The sequence below is a fragment of the Dasypus novemcinctus genome, chromosome 17 (genome assembly GCF_030445035.2).
Source record: "Dasypus novemcinctus isolate mDasNov1 chromosome 17, mDasNov1.1.hap2, whole genome shotgun sequence".
NCBI classification, from domain to species: domain Eukaryota; kingdom Metazoa; phylum Chordata; class Mammalia; order Cingulata; family Dasypodidae; genus Dasypus; species Dasypus novemcinctus.
Genome location: NC_080689.1, coordinates 80,629,406 through 80,643,139, shown reverse-complemented (window position 1 = coordinate 80,643,139; position 13,734 = coordinate 80,629,406).

Here is a 13,734-nt window from a genome sequence, read left to right as displayed (position 1 = left end):
GACCTGCTTCTCCCGGGCGGCACCAAGCGCGGCGCGGCCGAGGGGCGCAGCCGCCGGGAGGAGGCGGCGCGGGCCGTACCAAGCGCACACTCACGGGGGGGGCGAACGCGGCGGGGCGGCGGCGGGAAAGGTGGAGGCCCCCTGCGTGGGAGGCGTGCAAGGGAACGGGCGGGGGCGGGGCCGCGGCCCGATTGGCCCAAGCAGTCGAACTGGGCTCTCTGGGGACAGCCTCCCGCGCTCCGTAAACAGTGGGCGGCACTGTGTCTCGCCACGCCCCCCAGGGCCGGGAGGCGAGCCAATGGGAGCGGGGAGTGCAGCAGGAGGCAGCGTCCGCCAATCCCTGACCGAGGCTCAACACTCCAGCCAATCCGTGACTAGGGATCAAACCAACGGTCTCGCTGTTGGGAGGGGTGGGTCCTGAGTGACTAGTTTCTGAGAAGTCGGGGAGGGGGGAACAAGACGAAGAAGAAGGGCCATTTTCAGAGGACATCGCCCTCCACAAACCTTATGGCCGTTCCCGAGGGAAAGGGGCACTGTCGTCCCGGAGTTCCGCCGCCCACGAGAAAACTGGAGTGACCGGGGATCGGCGCCCGCCTCCCGCCCTGCGCCGCGGCCCGACCCTCCCTTGCTGCTCGCCTCGCCCGCGCGCCTGCGCCGGAGCCAGGCGCTGAGGAGACCGGCCGCTGCTTCTGCCCTTGAGGAAACGTGCCCTGGCGTCGCGGGCGGTCTCGGAGTTCGCGCCGCTCCCTGGCTCTCGCCCCTTGGGCTGCGCTCGCCTTTGCGTTCGCGCCGGTGGCCCCAGCTCGTTGCCTCAGGCCCGGGACCTGGAATTTCCACTTTTCCTCCCACTTCCTCAGCCTTAAGTCTCAGGTCAGCCTCCCCAGGCCGCACGCCCTCCCCATTGCTCTAGCCTGTGGAGGGTAATAGCTTTATTATCTTCGCACTTCTCAACCAAAATTTGAAAAAGGCGCTGATCTAATTATTCGTTTACATTTCTGTCTCCGCCGCATCACTAAGCTGCACAACAGCAGGCACCTGCCTGGCGTTTTCTTTGCCTAGGACAGTGCCGGGGAACATGGTAGGCGCCTCTCCCACCCTCCCTCGTTTTTTAGTTTTTTTTTTTTTTTAATTAGGATGATAACCTCTTTAAGCCTTAGCTTCCTTTTTTAAATCGATAATTTGGAAACCTTTACTAGATTGTTAGGAAGGTGAAGCGAAGCGAGATGGTATATGGAACAGGCACACAACTGCCATGTGATAATTGACAACGGTGATTACTATTGTCAGTTCCCAGGAGGAAATCTTAGATGATAATGCAAAGTCACCGAATTGTGTTGACTTACTCATTTTTTGGCGATTCTCAGGGGCAGCCCTAAGGGTTGCTGTTAGAGATCTTTTTCCTCCCACCACCCCAATTCCGACTTCACTGAGTTGATCAAAACCATCCACTTCCAGGACCTGCCACACTTCTCAAAACATGGCCATATCACTCATACCGTGAACTTTTTCTTGGGCCCAGAGCAACAGGAGTCCATTCTTGGGCATGCTGGCTTCCTAACTTCCCTGCCCAGATCTTCCTTCCCTTTGCACTAACCGTTTCTTTTTGCTTTCAAAATGAATGAGTCTGACCTACCTGGGGTGGGAGGTGGGGAAGAGATATCTTCATTTAAACCTTTTGCCTTATTAATATGTTTTACCTTTTCCCTTAAGTCCTTTAACTGGCAAACTGCCTAGACAAACCCTCTACCCATGTTCCTCCCTTCTCTACAGTCTTTTTACCTTGGCCTCACTGCAACATAAGAAAATTCTGAATCATCTTCACCCTGAAAATTCTCCCTTGATCTCCAGGGCATTGCCCTACTTGGGTTCAGTCATCCCTCTCCCTTGCTGCATCTTTCACATTTGAACTTCTCTGAAGATAGGCATGCACTGAAAATTCCACCCTCAACCTTCTCCCTTTGCCTTCTGTTTCGGAGAATACCACAATGGCCCCTTGAACTGATCCACCTGGTAAACTCTAGCCTCTTGTTACCCCCATCAGCAAGAAGTCATCCAGGGGACTCATGGTTACCTCAAATTAACCTGAGAAAAGAATCTGTATTTCCCTTCCAAAGCTGACACCACCACCCCCTGGACTCTTCAGGTTTTGTCAGCATTACTTTAATTCTTCCAAGTTCCTCTGCACTTCTCCATCCTCATCTTTAATGTACCTGTAGGTTTCTCAAAAACTTTTTCTCCATCAAATTCCTCCACTAACCCGGTTCTTTTGTCACCCCTCTAGGTCCTTCTTGAGATTCCTTTGCTAAGTCTGCTGTCTTTGTTCACCCCAGAATCATTGATGTCCCCCAGGATTTTATCTTCCTCTTTATCCTTAGGGGATATAGATTATCTCCTTTATGCATTCACCCTCCACGTATAGCCAGACATCAAGTTTTATTGAGTCTAACTTCCTGATATTTTAAAAGAGGCTTTTTAATTTCCATATTCCTCACCTTCTTCATTAGTACCATTTACATGTTTTCAAGATTATAATTGCTTCTTTTACCTGCCTTTGGTCTCTTACCTCTACACTACCACCAAATGAATCTTTTTTTTTTCCATTCTTTTTTTTTTATTTTTATTTTATTTTATTTACTTTGTAATAATATTACATTAAAAATATATATATATGAGGTCCCATTGAACCCTACCTCCCCCACCCCACCTCTCCCCCCCCTCAGCAACACTCCCTCCCATCATCATGACACAGCCATTGCATTTGGCAAGTATATCTCTGGGCACCCCCGCACCCCATGGTCAACGGTTCACACCATGGCCCACACTCTCCCCCATTCCATCCAGTGGGCCCTGTGAGGATTTACAATGTCCAGTGATTGCCCCTGAAGCACCATCCAGGGCAGCTCCATGTCCCAAAGACGCCTCCTCCACCTCTCATCTCTTCCTGCCTTTCCCCATACCCATCAGCCATCATGTCCACTTTTCTCAATCCAATGCCACCTTTTCTATGTGGACATTGGATTGGTTGTGTCCATTGCACCTCTATGTCAAGAGGAGGCTCAGATTCCACCTGGATGCTGGATACAATCCTCCCACTTTCAGTTGTAATCACTCTAGGCTCCATGGTGTGGTGGTTGTCCTTCTTCAACTCCATCTTAGCTGAGTGTGGTGAGCCCAATAAGTCAGATTGTAGGTGCTGGAGTCTGTTGAGGCTCAGGACCTGGCTATCACATTGTCAGTCCAGAGATTCAAATCCCCTAAATATATCTTAAACCCCGACACTAACTGCACCTCCAGCACATTAGCATGAAAGTCTTATGAAGAGAGATCCCATCTGAGTCCAGATTCGTCACACATAAACACCAGTTCCAAAGAGGGGCCATCTGACCTGGTAGTTAACCCCATCGGCCATGACCATAACTCCCATGGGTCTCTTTAGCCCTCGAAGGAACCGATATCTGGGGGTTGTATCTGCTTTATCTGTCTCTCTGACTCTGCTCAGTTGTGCATAAGGACAATCCTTCTGACAGCCTCCAGACTCTTTTTTAGAGACTCGTAGCCATATAAACTCATTTCTCCTTTCCATTTCCCCCTTACATTAGGTCAAACAGCATTTTAAAGTCATGTTATTTTATGTAGACAGGGATATTCCGCTGATCCGCGTTGAACCTTCCGTATGAGGTCATTTTCCAGTTGCATCATCAGTTGGTAGTTGATAGTGGTCCCTCGGTGCCAGGGAGACTCATCCCCGGGTGTCATGTCCCACGCTGGGGGGAAGGCATTGCATTTACATGCTGAGTTTGGCTTCGAGACTGGCCACAACCAAATGAATCTTTATCCTCCTCAAAATGTTGTTATAATGAAATGAGATAATTTATGTGACGCATTCCACATAGTGCCTGGTACATGGTAAGAGATACTGATCAAAAATCAGTGACTCCCTTACCTACAACTGCAAATCCTAACTCTGCTAGACTTCTTGCTTTGCCCAGTGTAGCAAACCCACCTATACACCATGCACTTACACACAGGCGTCCAAATAATTCCCCATTTCAATGTGAATTGAGCACAGCTCATTTGTGTTTTGTTTTGTTTTGTTAATCTAGAATGTTTATCTTCATTCTCAGCTATTTCTTCAAGCAACAGGACAAGTCCTAATTTAACTATTGATACCTTCTAGAACATAAGCCTGTACTGTTCAGTATGGTAGCAATCAGCCACATGTAGGTATTTAAATTTTAATAAAATTAAGTAAAATTTAAAATCCAGTGCCTCAATTGAAACATTCAGTGCCAAGTATCAAGTACTCAGTAATGACATGTGGCTGGTGGCTGCTATGTTAATCAGTATCAGAATGAATGTTCTCATCACTGGAGAAAGTTCTTTTGGACAGTGCTGATCTAAACCATGACCACAGTAAAGTTACCAGTCTCTCCTACTCCTGAGGACTTATTTATAGGAGTGTTTTAATGCCTAAGTGGAGATTGCCCTGTATTTTTGTTTGTTTTTGCTTTTGTGTTTGAAAAGTTATAGATTATGCATAAAGTACCACCCTATTATTAACACTTTGCTTTGTGTGGTACCTCTGTTAGAATTGATGAAAGCACATTTTTATAATTGCACTATTAACTATATTCAGTGGTTTAACTTAGGGTTCACTGTGTTGTACAGTTCATGGATTTTTTTTTTTAATTCTAGTACCATATGTACAATATAACATTTCCCCTTTTAACCATATGCAGGTATATATTTTAGTACTATTAGTTACTTTCACAATGTTGTGCTACCATCACCACTATCCATTACCATAACTTTTCATTTGTTCCAAACAGGAACTCTGCACATTGTAAGCCTTAATTCCCTACTCCCAACCTGTCCCCTGGTAAACTCTTATTCTAGATTCTGTGTAAATTTGCTTATTCTAATTATTTCATATGTGAGGTCATACAATATTTGTCCTTTTGTGTCTGGCTTATTTAACACGATGTCTTCAAGGTTCATCTATTTTGTCACATGTATCAGAACCTCATTCCTTTTTATAGCTGAATAATACTCCATTGTGTATATGTACCATATTTTGTTTATCCACTCAGTTAAATTTTTAGCTTCTTGTTCAGGGCCAACTTCTTTTCTTTTTCTCTCCCATGATTTAATCAGCATAGAAAAAGTACAGTAAATATTTGTTAAAGAAAAGGGAATTTTTAAAAAAGGAATAAATAAGAGGCTGCGAATTTAGCTAGAAAGAGAAAATTAAAACATGTAAGGGCAGAGACTTTTTATGTCCTTTCTTTTGTACTGGCTCTTCTATCCAGTTTATAATTGCCATAAGCCTAAACCTTGATTCCTCAGAAAAGGGTCTCTAGAAACAAGAAGGAAAAAACTTGGTTTGTAGAATAACTGCAAATTATTTTTTCATGATTGCCTTTCTATGGCACAACGAAGGACTACTACATGTGTGCCTCCAAAAATCCCACTATAATATGAAATGAACTCCTGCCCCAGTCTGTTCAATCTGGAGAATCTTTAATTTGCAGTCATTCTAGACTTTGATCTGGTCTTCCCCTCCACCCCAAATTTGATTCTCTGTGACATTGAATAAACATTACTCAAAAAAAGGAAAAAGAAAGCCTTTTGTCTTTGCAACTAAAATATATATTAATCGTAGGAAAATTAGAAAATACAAATAAGTGAACAGAAATAAGAATCCTCAGAAATCCCAGCACCCAGGAAAAAAATTAGTGTTGACTTGTGGGGTGAATGTCCAAAGTTTTTCTTGTGCATACATACACCTCCACAGGTGCCTTTTTTTTAAAAGATAGCTTTCATTATAGTTACAATTTTGTAACTGCTTTCCTGTGCACTTAACAACTTTTCTCTAAGCAAACCAAAAAAAAGTTTTAGAACTGCTTTTGATGTGTTTTTGAAATGCTTAGTAACTGTTTCACGTAGCTATAGCTTAGTGCTTACCCTTATTCAAATATATCTCTACATATTCTTTCCACTTTGTTTTATTCTTAGGAGCCTGAAACTGAGAGAGGCAAAAATTCAAAATTTCATCTTCCAGATTTGAGAAACTATATAAAACTACTAAAAGTGTGCTTTTATGCAAAATAACACTTTCTGACAAGATTTTTAAAAATTATGTTAACAATTATATTTGTAAAAATATACCCACGGGGTTTGTTAAGACTTTGGGGAAAAAACCTGATTGACTGACTTTATTCTAACTAAACACCACTATAAAAATAAATATAATCTTACGAAATGTGTTAAGAAATACTGAATTACCAAGACAAAATATCTCTTATTTAAAAAAAAAAAAGACAAACTCAATTTTTGTCACTTTCAAGCAAAAAAAAGTCTCCATTGGAGACATTTCTGGAAATTGCTACTAAGACAAGTTTAAGAAATGGGTGAATGCACTACTAACAAGAAAATACTGATCTGAATGTTTTCTACTTTTTGAATCTCCTGTGTGGCTTTGGGCATAATGCCACCTAATAAGTACCTGTTTGCTGAATGGATGATACATGCCCATCATTAGTGATACACAATTAGGGATTGTCTGGGCAGTGTGGACATGAATGTCTTTCCTTCTGCTTCCACCACCCTCTTCTTTCAGTTGCACTAATGTTTGTAGAAGATAAACTCTCTTTGGCAGCCAAGCCCTCACTGGTGCAGTCTTCACCACTTCTGGGGCAAGGGTGGTTCTAATCTGGTTGCCTCCCAGTTGGATCCCCCGCTTATGACCCTCCATGAAGGTGATGAGCAGGTACTGCCCTAGTTTATAGTGGCCACCCTGGGAGAGGAGTATTTTTACCTTCTGGACCTGCTCTCTTAGGTTTCATTGGTCTCAATCTTTTTCTTTCTGGAATCTGCTATGTCTTTCTATACATAGTTTCATGGTTATTCATTTATGTATTCTACCAGGGATAGCAGGAAGGGTGCTAATATTGTAACCTTGGAGTAATTAATTCAATCCCTCCAGCCTGAGGTTTTTTATCTATTAAAAAAGGAGAAGCTTGGAATAGATGATCTTTAAGATTGCTTCCAGTTCTAAAATTACAGGTGCCAGTGCTTATTAAATAACATGTGAGGTGCTGCACAGCCAAATAGGAATGGACAGAAACCCGCCCTGTTTCCGAAAGCTTTGAGTCTGAATCATTACTTACTGATTATGGAAATGCAATGAGGTGTTTTTTGGTTTTGGCTTTGTTTATGTATCCTTAATAAAAATAGCTACAATTTTTAAGTGCTTACAGTATGCCATGCACTCTGTCTTTTAATTATCTCAATCTTCAAAGCAGTCTTTTGAAGTAACTATTACTATTGTTATCCCCATTTTACAAATGAAGAAACTGAGACACAGAGGTAGTAAGCAAATTGTCCAAGATCACACAGTTAATAAGTGGTGGGACTAGGATTTGAATTCTAATTCCTCTGACTCCAAAACCTATGAGTCACTGTACTACAAAAAGGCAAAATTATGTTCCATGTTTATTTGTTAATGAAATTAATGTTAAAGTAAATTAATGGAGTTAATGTTAATGGAATTTCCAGTAGAACAAAAGATCATTTACCTTAGGTAGTTTGTTTTTGGTAATAGGTGCCCAGAGCTATTAATAAAATTCACAAAAATCACAACACTGCCACTTACCAGCTTTAAGTAAGAACCTTAACCAAACTGAGCCTTTATTTAAAAAACAATATCTACTCCACCTACATTGCAAGATTGCTGAGGATATTTTTTTTTTTTTTAAGATTTATTTATTTATTTAACTCCCCCCCCCCCCTCGATTGTCTGTTCTCTGTGTCTATTTTGCTGCGTCTTGTTTCTTTGTCCGTGGCAGGCGAAGTGTGGGCGGCACCATTCCTGGGCAGGCTGCACTTTATTTTGCGCTGAGCAGCTCTCCTTACAGGTGCACTCCTTGCGCGTGGGGCTCCCCTACGCGGGGGACACCCCTGCGTGGCAGGGCACTCCTTGCGCGCATCAGCACCGCGCATGGGCCAGCTCCACACGGGTCAAGGAGGCCCGGGGTTTGAACCGCGGACCTCCCATGTGGTAGACGGACGCCCTAACCACTGGGCCAAGTCCGTTTCCCTGCTGAGGATATTATGTAAAATAAAGTGTTCTGTAAACCATGAAGCCACACAGGAATGCAGGGTGCTGGTCTTTCCTTTTACTAGGTATGCATTTGATTCAGTCAGCTTGTGAATCTTACTATGCACTTGCACAGAACAGGGAATAGATTATAAATTGCTTAAGTATTAGATTCATGACTTTTTCCTATTATCATATTGGTTTATTTCTTTTATTCTCTTGTTTTCATCAACCTGGGTTCAGAAAACAAGAAAAGCATTATGGTTAGGAAAATTAATAGAAAATGGAAAATGATTGAGGAATAGAAATCCCTACCATCAGGTTGTGTTTTGTTCAAAGAAGCAGACAGTATTTGCTTCCAAACCAGACTGTCCAGTTCAGAATGAGATAACAGCCTTATGCTTGAGTGTACCATTTATTTGTTTGTTTGATTGTTTATTTTTGGTGGTATTGGTGAGAAGTGAGGGATTTCTAAATCAGCTTTATAAGCATGTGCTAATTTGAGATTCATGACTTTTGACAACCTGGGGGAGACACCAGGTGGTCAAATAAGTTTAAAAATAGCCTTTTGAGGAGAGTTCCTGTTCTGATAAGATAGAGTAGCCTTTTCTCCCAGGTCCTTCTTAAAACACCCTGGGCACAATGCAACAAACAAGGGTGGTAAGACTCTTAAAGGTGGAAAGAAGAAGTCAGACTTCCTAGGAACCTGGGACTTGAGGAATAACATACAGTAAGTTCTCTGGGTTTCCTTATTTTCTCCCATATATCCTAGACAGAATACTGCTGAACCTCCAACTCAGTAACCCTGATAGACACAGACCAAAAAAAAGGACCAAGAAAAGCCTGTTCTCCTAGCCAAAGGATGAGGGAAAAAAGGTTGCCTAACAACCTAACATACCTGCCCTACTCCAGCCAAACAACAACGGAAAAACTGCACCCACTCTCAGTGCAGTTTCAGCGGAGCCAGGCAGGGAGTTGATCTTCCACCGCAGACTCTTGACCTGAAAAAAGTGGGTGGCAGCTCTTAGATCCCCTGAGCAATAGCATTGGCAGGGCTGAGCAGGGGATCTTGCATCCTCTCCCTGGCCGAATTAGGCAGTGCTCTGATTCCCCCACCAGGGGGTGTCCCAGGCTGAGAAGGGAACTGCCTTTACCCCCCCATTCAGAGGCAACAGGGCAGTGGCCCACTTTTGTCAGCAAGATGAATGGAGAGTGAAAGTTCCACCCCACCCATAGCAACAAGGGAGTGTTAGGGCCAGAGGCCCCACTTCTGTCAGGGTGGTGTCACTAGGTGCCAGAGGAAAGTGAAGTCAAACACTTGGTGGCCTTTGCACTGTACCTCAACAGGGGAATTGCTGCTAAAACAAGACGATTAAATAGAACCCAGAGTCTCATAATATACTGCCTGGGATACAATAAAAAATCATTCACCTAAGAGCCAGGAAAATCACAACATGAATGAGAAAAGACGACAGAGGCCAACATTGAGATTAATCAAATCCTAGAATTATCTGACAAGGATATGAAAGCAACCATTCTCCAATTATGGAGGAGAAAAGAATTTTATTAACGATCTTGCGAGAACAGGCATGTGACCTGGACAAAATGGCCAGAGCACCAAAACAAGAAACAGTGATATTTATACCCTAAACCTAACAGCAGGTCCCTCCCCTGTTCCCCATTGACGGGGTACTTCAGGGGTTACAGCCTATCTGAGAGATCTAACTAACTTACATTGTGGGTTCCTGCCCTGAGTCGCTGCTCCAGGGTTCCCTGCATTCCCAGGCTGGGTGGGCACAGCACCGCTTTCACCATTGGCCCCACTCTCGCTTCTCACCATTGCCCCCCCTCACTCTGGCACCACTTTTCAAGCTCTTGGCACCAAAGCCGGCAGAACCCCTTTCCCTCCTTCCTCCAACTGCAGAGCTGATTCTGGCTTCCCCTTTATGTGAAAGTTAAACTTAACTCTTTCTTTACAATATCACTTCAGAAAGTGTTATAAATTTTGCTAACAATTTTGAAGATTCAAGAGCAGGAAAGTCTATTGTATTTACTCATAATTTTGCTTATTGTATTGTTTCTTTCTGATTTCCCAAGATTCCTCTTTTTAACATTTCCTTTCTGTTTAGAAAACTTACTTTAGTCATTCTTTTAGGGTAGGTCTGCTTGTGACAAAGTCCCTTAGTTTTCCTTCATCCCTCTGATTTCCCTTAAATTCCTGACGGATATTTTCACAGGGCGTAGGTTTCTAGGTAGACAGTTATTTTCAGTCAGTACCATTTTCTTTTGGCTTACTTGCTTTCAGGTGAGAAATTCAGTGTCTTTTTTTTTTTTAATTTTTTTTAAGATACATAGATCACAAAAAATGTTACTTTAAAAAATATAAGAGGTTCCCATATACCGCACACCCCACCCCTGCATTCCTCCCACATCAATAACTTTTTTCAGCATTGTGGCACATGCATTGCATTTGGTGAATACATTTTGGAGCACTACTGCACTGCATGGATTGTAGTTTACATTCTCTCTCAATACTTTCAGTGGATTATGGCAGGATATATAATGTCCAGCATCTGTCCCTGCAATATCATTTAGGACAACTCCAAGTCCCGAAAATGTCCCCACATCACATCTCTTCTTCCCTCTCCCTACCCTCAGCAACTACCATGGCCACTTTTCTCCACATCAATGCTACAGTTTCTTCCATTACTAGTCACAATAGTTCTATAGTAGAATACCAGTAAGATGAAATGCTGTTCCCCTAAAAGCAATGCATTGTTTCTCTCTGGTTGTTTGTAAAATTTTTCTTTGTCTTTAGTTTTCAGAAATGTGTCTTGGCATAGATTTCTCTGGGTTTGTGCTATGTGGTATTTGTTCACCTTCTTGAATCTGAAGGTTTACATCTTTTGCCAAGTTGTCAGTCATTTTTTGAATAATTTTTCACTCCCTTTCTGTTTTTCCTCTCCTTTTGGGACTCTTATTATATGAATGTTATCTCTTTTGTTACCATCTTGCAGGTCCCTGAGACGGTTCACTTTTATTTCCAATCTATTTTCTCTCTGTTGTTCAGTTTGGGTAATTTCTATTGATCTGTCATCTTCACTATTGAGCCCATCCAGCAAGTCTGGTTTTAAATTTTACTTATTGAATTATTTAGTTCTATAATTCCCATGTTTCTTTTTCATAAATTCTATTTGCTTGCTTAATTTTTTATTTTTTAATTTGTTTCAAGGGAATTTACAAATGATTGTTGAAGCATTTTTATGATGGTTGCTTTCATATCCTTGTCAGATAATTCTAGGATTTGATTAATCTCGGTGTTGGCATCTGATGTCTTTTCTCATTCATGTTGTGGTTCTCCTGGCTCTTGAGTTGCAAAATATGTGAAGCAATAACTGATAGAAATGGAAGGAGAAATAACTTCACAGTTATAACTGGAGATGTCAACACCCCTCTCTCAATGATTTATGGGGGGGGGAGGCAGAAAATCAGCAAGGATATAGAAGAACTCAATAATATCATGAATCAACATGACCTAATCAACATTTATAGAATACTCCACCCAACAACAGCAGAATACACATTCTTTTCCAGTGCCCATGACCCTACACCAAAATAAATTATATCCTGGTCCATAAAATACCTCAACAAATTCAAAAGAATTGAAGTCATACAGAGTGTGTTTTCCAACCACAATGGAATCAAACTAGACACAAAAGAAAGATAACAGAAAAATCTCCAAACACTTGGTAACTAAGCAACATACCTGCAAATATTCTATGGGTCAAAGAGGAAGTCTCAATGGAAAGTTTAAAAGTACATGCAACTTAATGAAAATGGAAATGCAACATATCAAAATTTCTGTGACACAACTGAAGAAGCATTGAGAGGGAAATTTAAATGGAAATTTTAAAAGCACATATAGCTGAATGAAAATGGTAATACAACATATCAAAATTACTGTAACACAACTGAAGAAGCATTGAGAGGGAAATTTATAGCACTAAAATTAGAAAAGAAAAAAAACACTCAAATCAATAATCAAAGTGCCCACCCAAGAAAAAAGAACAAGAAGACAAAAGCAAGAATAATTCTGGAAGGAAAAAGAAAGATAAGAGCAGATATCAAGGAAATTGAAAACAGAAAAAACAACTGAAAACATCATGAGGAAAGCGGATGTGGCTCAACTGATAGAGCATCCACCTACCATATAGGAAGTCCAGGGTTCGAACCCAGGGCCTCATGGCCCGTGTGGAGCTGGCCCACATGCAGTGCTGCTGTGTGCAGGGAGTGCCATGCCATGCAGGGATGTCCCCTGCGTAGGGGAGCCTCACACACAAGGAGTGCACCCTGCAAGGAAAGCCGCCCCAGGTGAAAAGCGCAGCCCGCCCAGGGCAGTGCCACCTACACGGAGAGCTGACGCAGCAATATGACACAACAAAAAGAGACACAGATTCCTGTGCCGCCTAATGAGAATGCAAGCAGACATAGAAGAAAACACAGCAAATGGACACAGAGAGCAGACAATGGCGGGGGAGTGGTGGTGGTGGGGGGGAGAGAAATAAATAAAAATAAATCTTTAAAAAAAAAGAAATCATGAAACAAAGAGCTGGTTCTTGGGAAAGACCATTAAAATTGACAAACCTCTAGCAAGACTGACAAAGGAAAAAAAGAAAGCAAACACTTAGTTGCCAATATCAGGAATGAAACAGGAATATCACTGCAGACCCTGCAGACATGAAAAAAGTAAGAGGGAAATACTATGAAAACTCTATATTGCATAAATTCAACAACTTAGATAAATTGAACCAATTCCTCAAAAGCACAAACTATTGGGAAGCAGACGTGGCTCAACTAATAAAACGTCCGTCTACAATATGGAGGGTCCAAGATTCGATCCCTAGGCCAGACCCATGTGGAGCTGGCCCATGTGCAGTGCTGCCCCACGCAAGGAGTGCCGTGCCATGCAGGGGCGCCCCACGTAGGGGTGCCCACTTGCAAGGAGTGCATCTGTAAGGAGAGCTGCCCTGCGTGAAAAAAGCGCAGCCTGTCCAGGAGTGGCACCACACACATGGAGAGCTGATGAAGCAAGTTGACACAACAAAAAGGAAATGCAGTTTCCCAGTGCTGCTGGATAATGCAAGCAGACACAGAAAAACACAGAGTGAATGGACACAGAGAGCAGACAACAGAGGGAAGGGGAGAGAAATAAATAAAGTAAATCTTAAACACACACAAACTTTTTACATGCGACATGTTGTCTAACTAGAAAATCCTAAGTAATCTAAAAAAAAATCCTATAACTAATAAGTGAGTTCATCAAGGTTGCAGGATGAAAATCAATTACATTTCTGTATAATAACAAGTATGTGGAAATATGTGGAAACTGAATTTTTAAAACACAATACCATTTACAATTGCTCCAAAGAAATTAAACACTACTTAGGTATAAGGCTAACAACATATAAAGACCCATATCCAGAGAACTAAAAAATGCTGATGAGAAAAATCAAAGAAGATCTAAATAAATGAAGAAGCATACTGGCTTCATGAATTGGAAAACCAAATATAGTAAAGATGTCAATTCTCCCCAAATTAATCTTTAGGTTAAATGCAACTCTGACCAAATTCTCAGC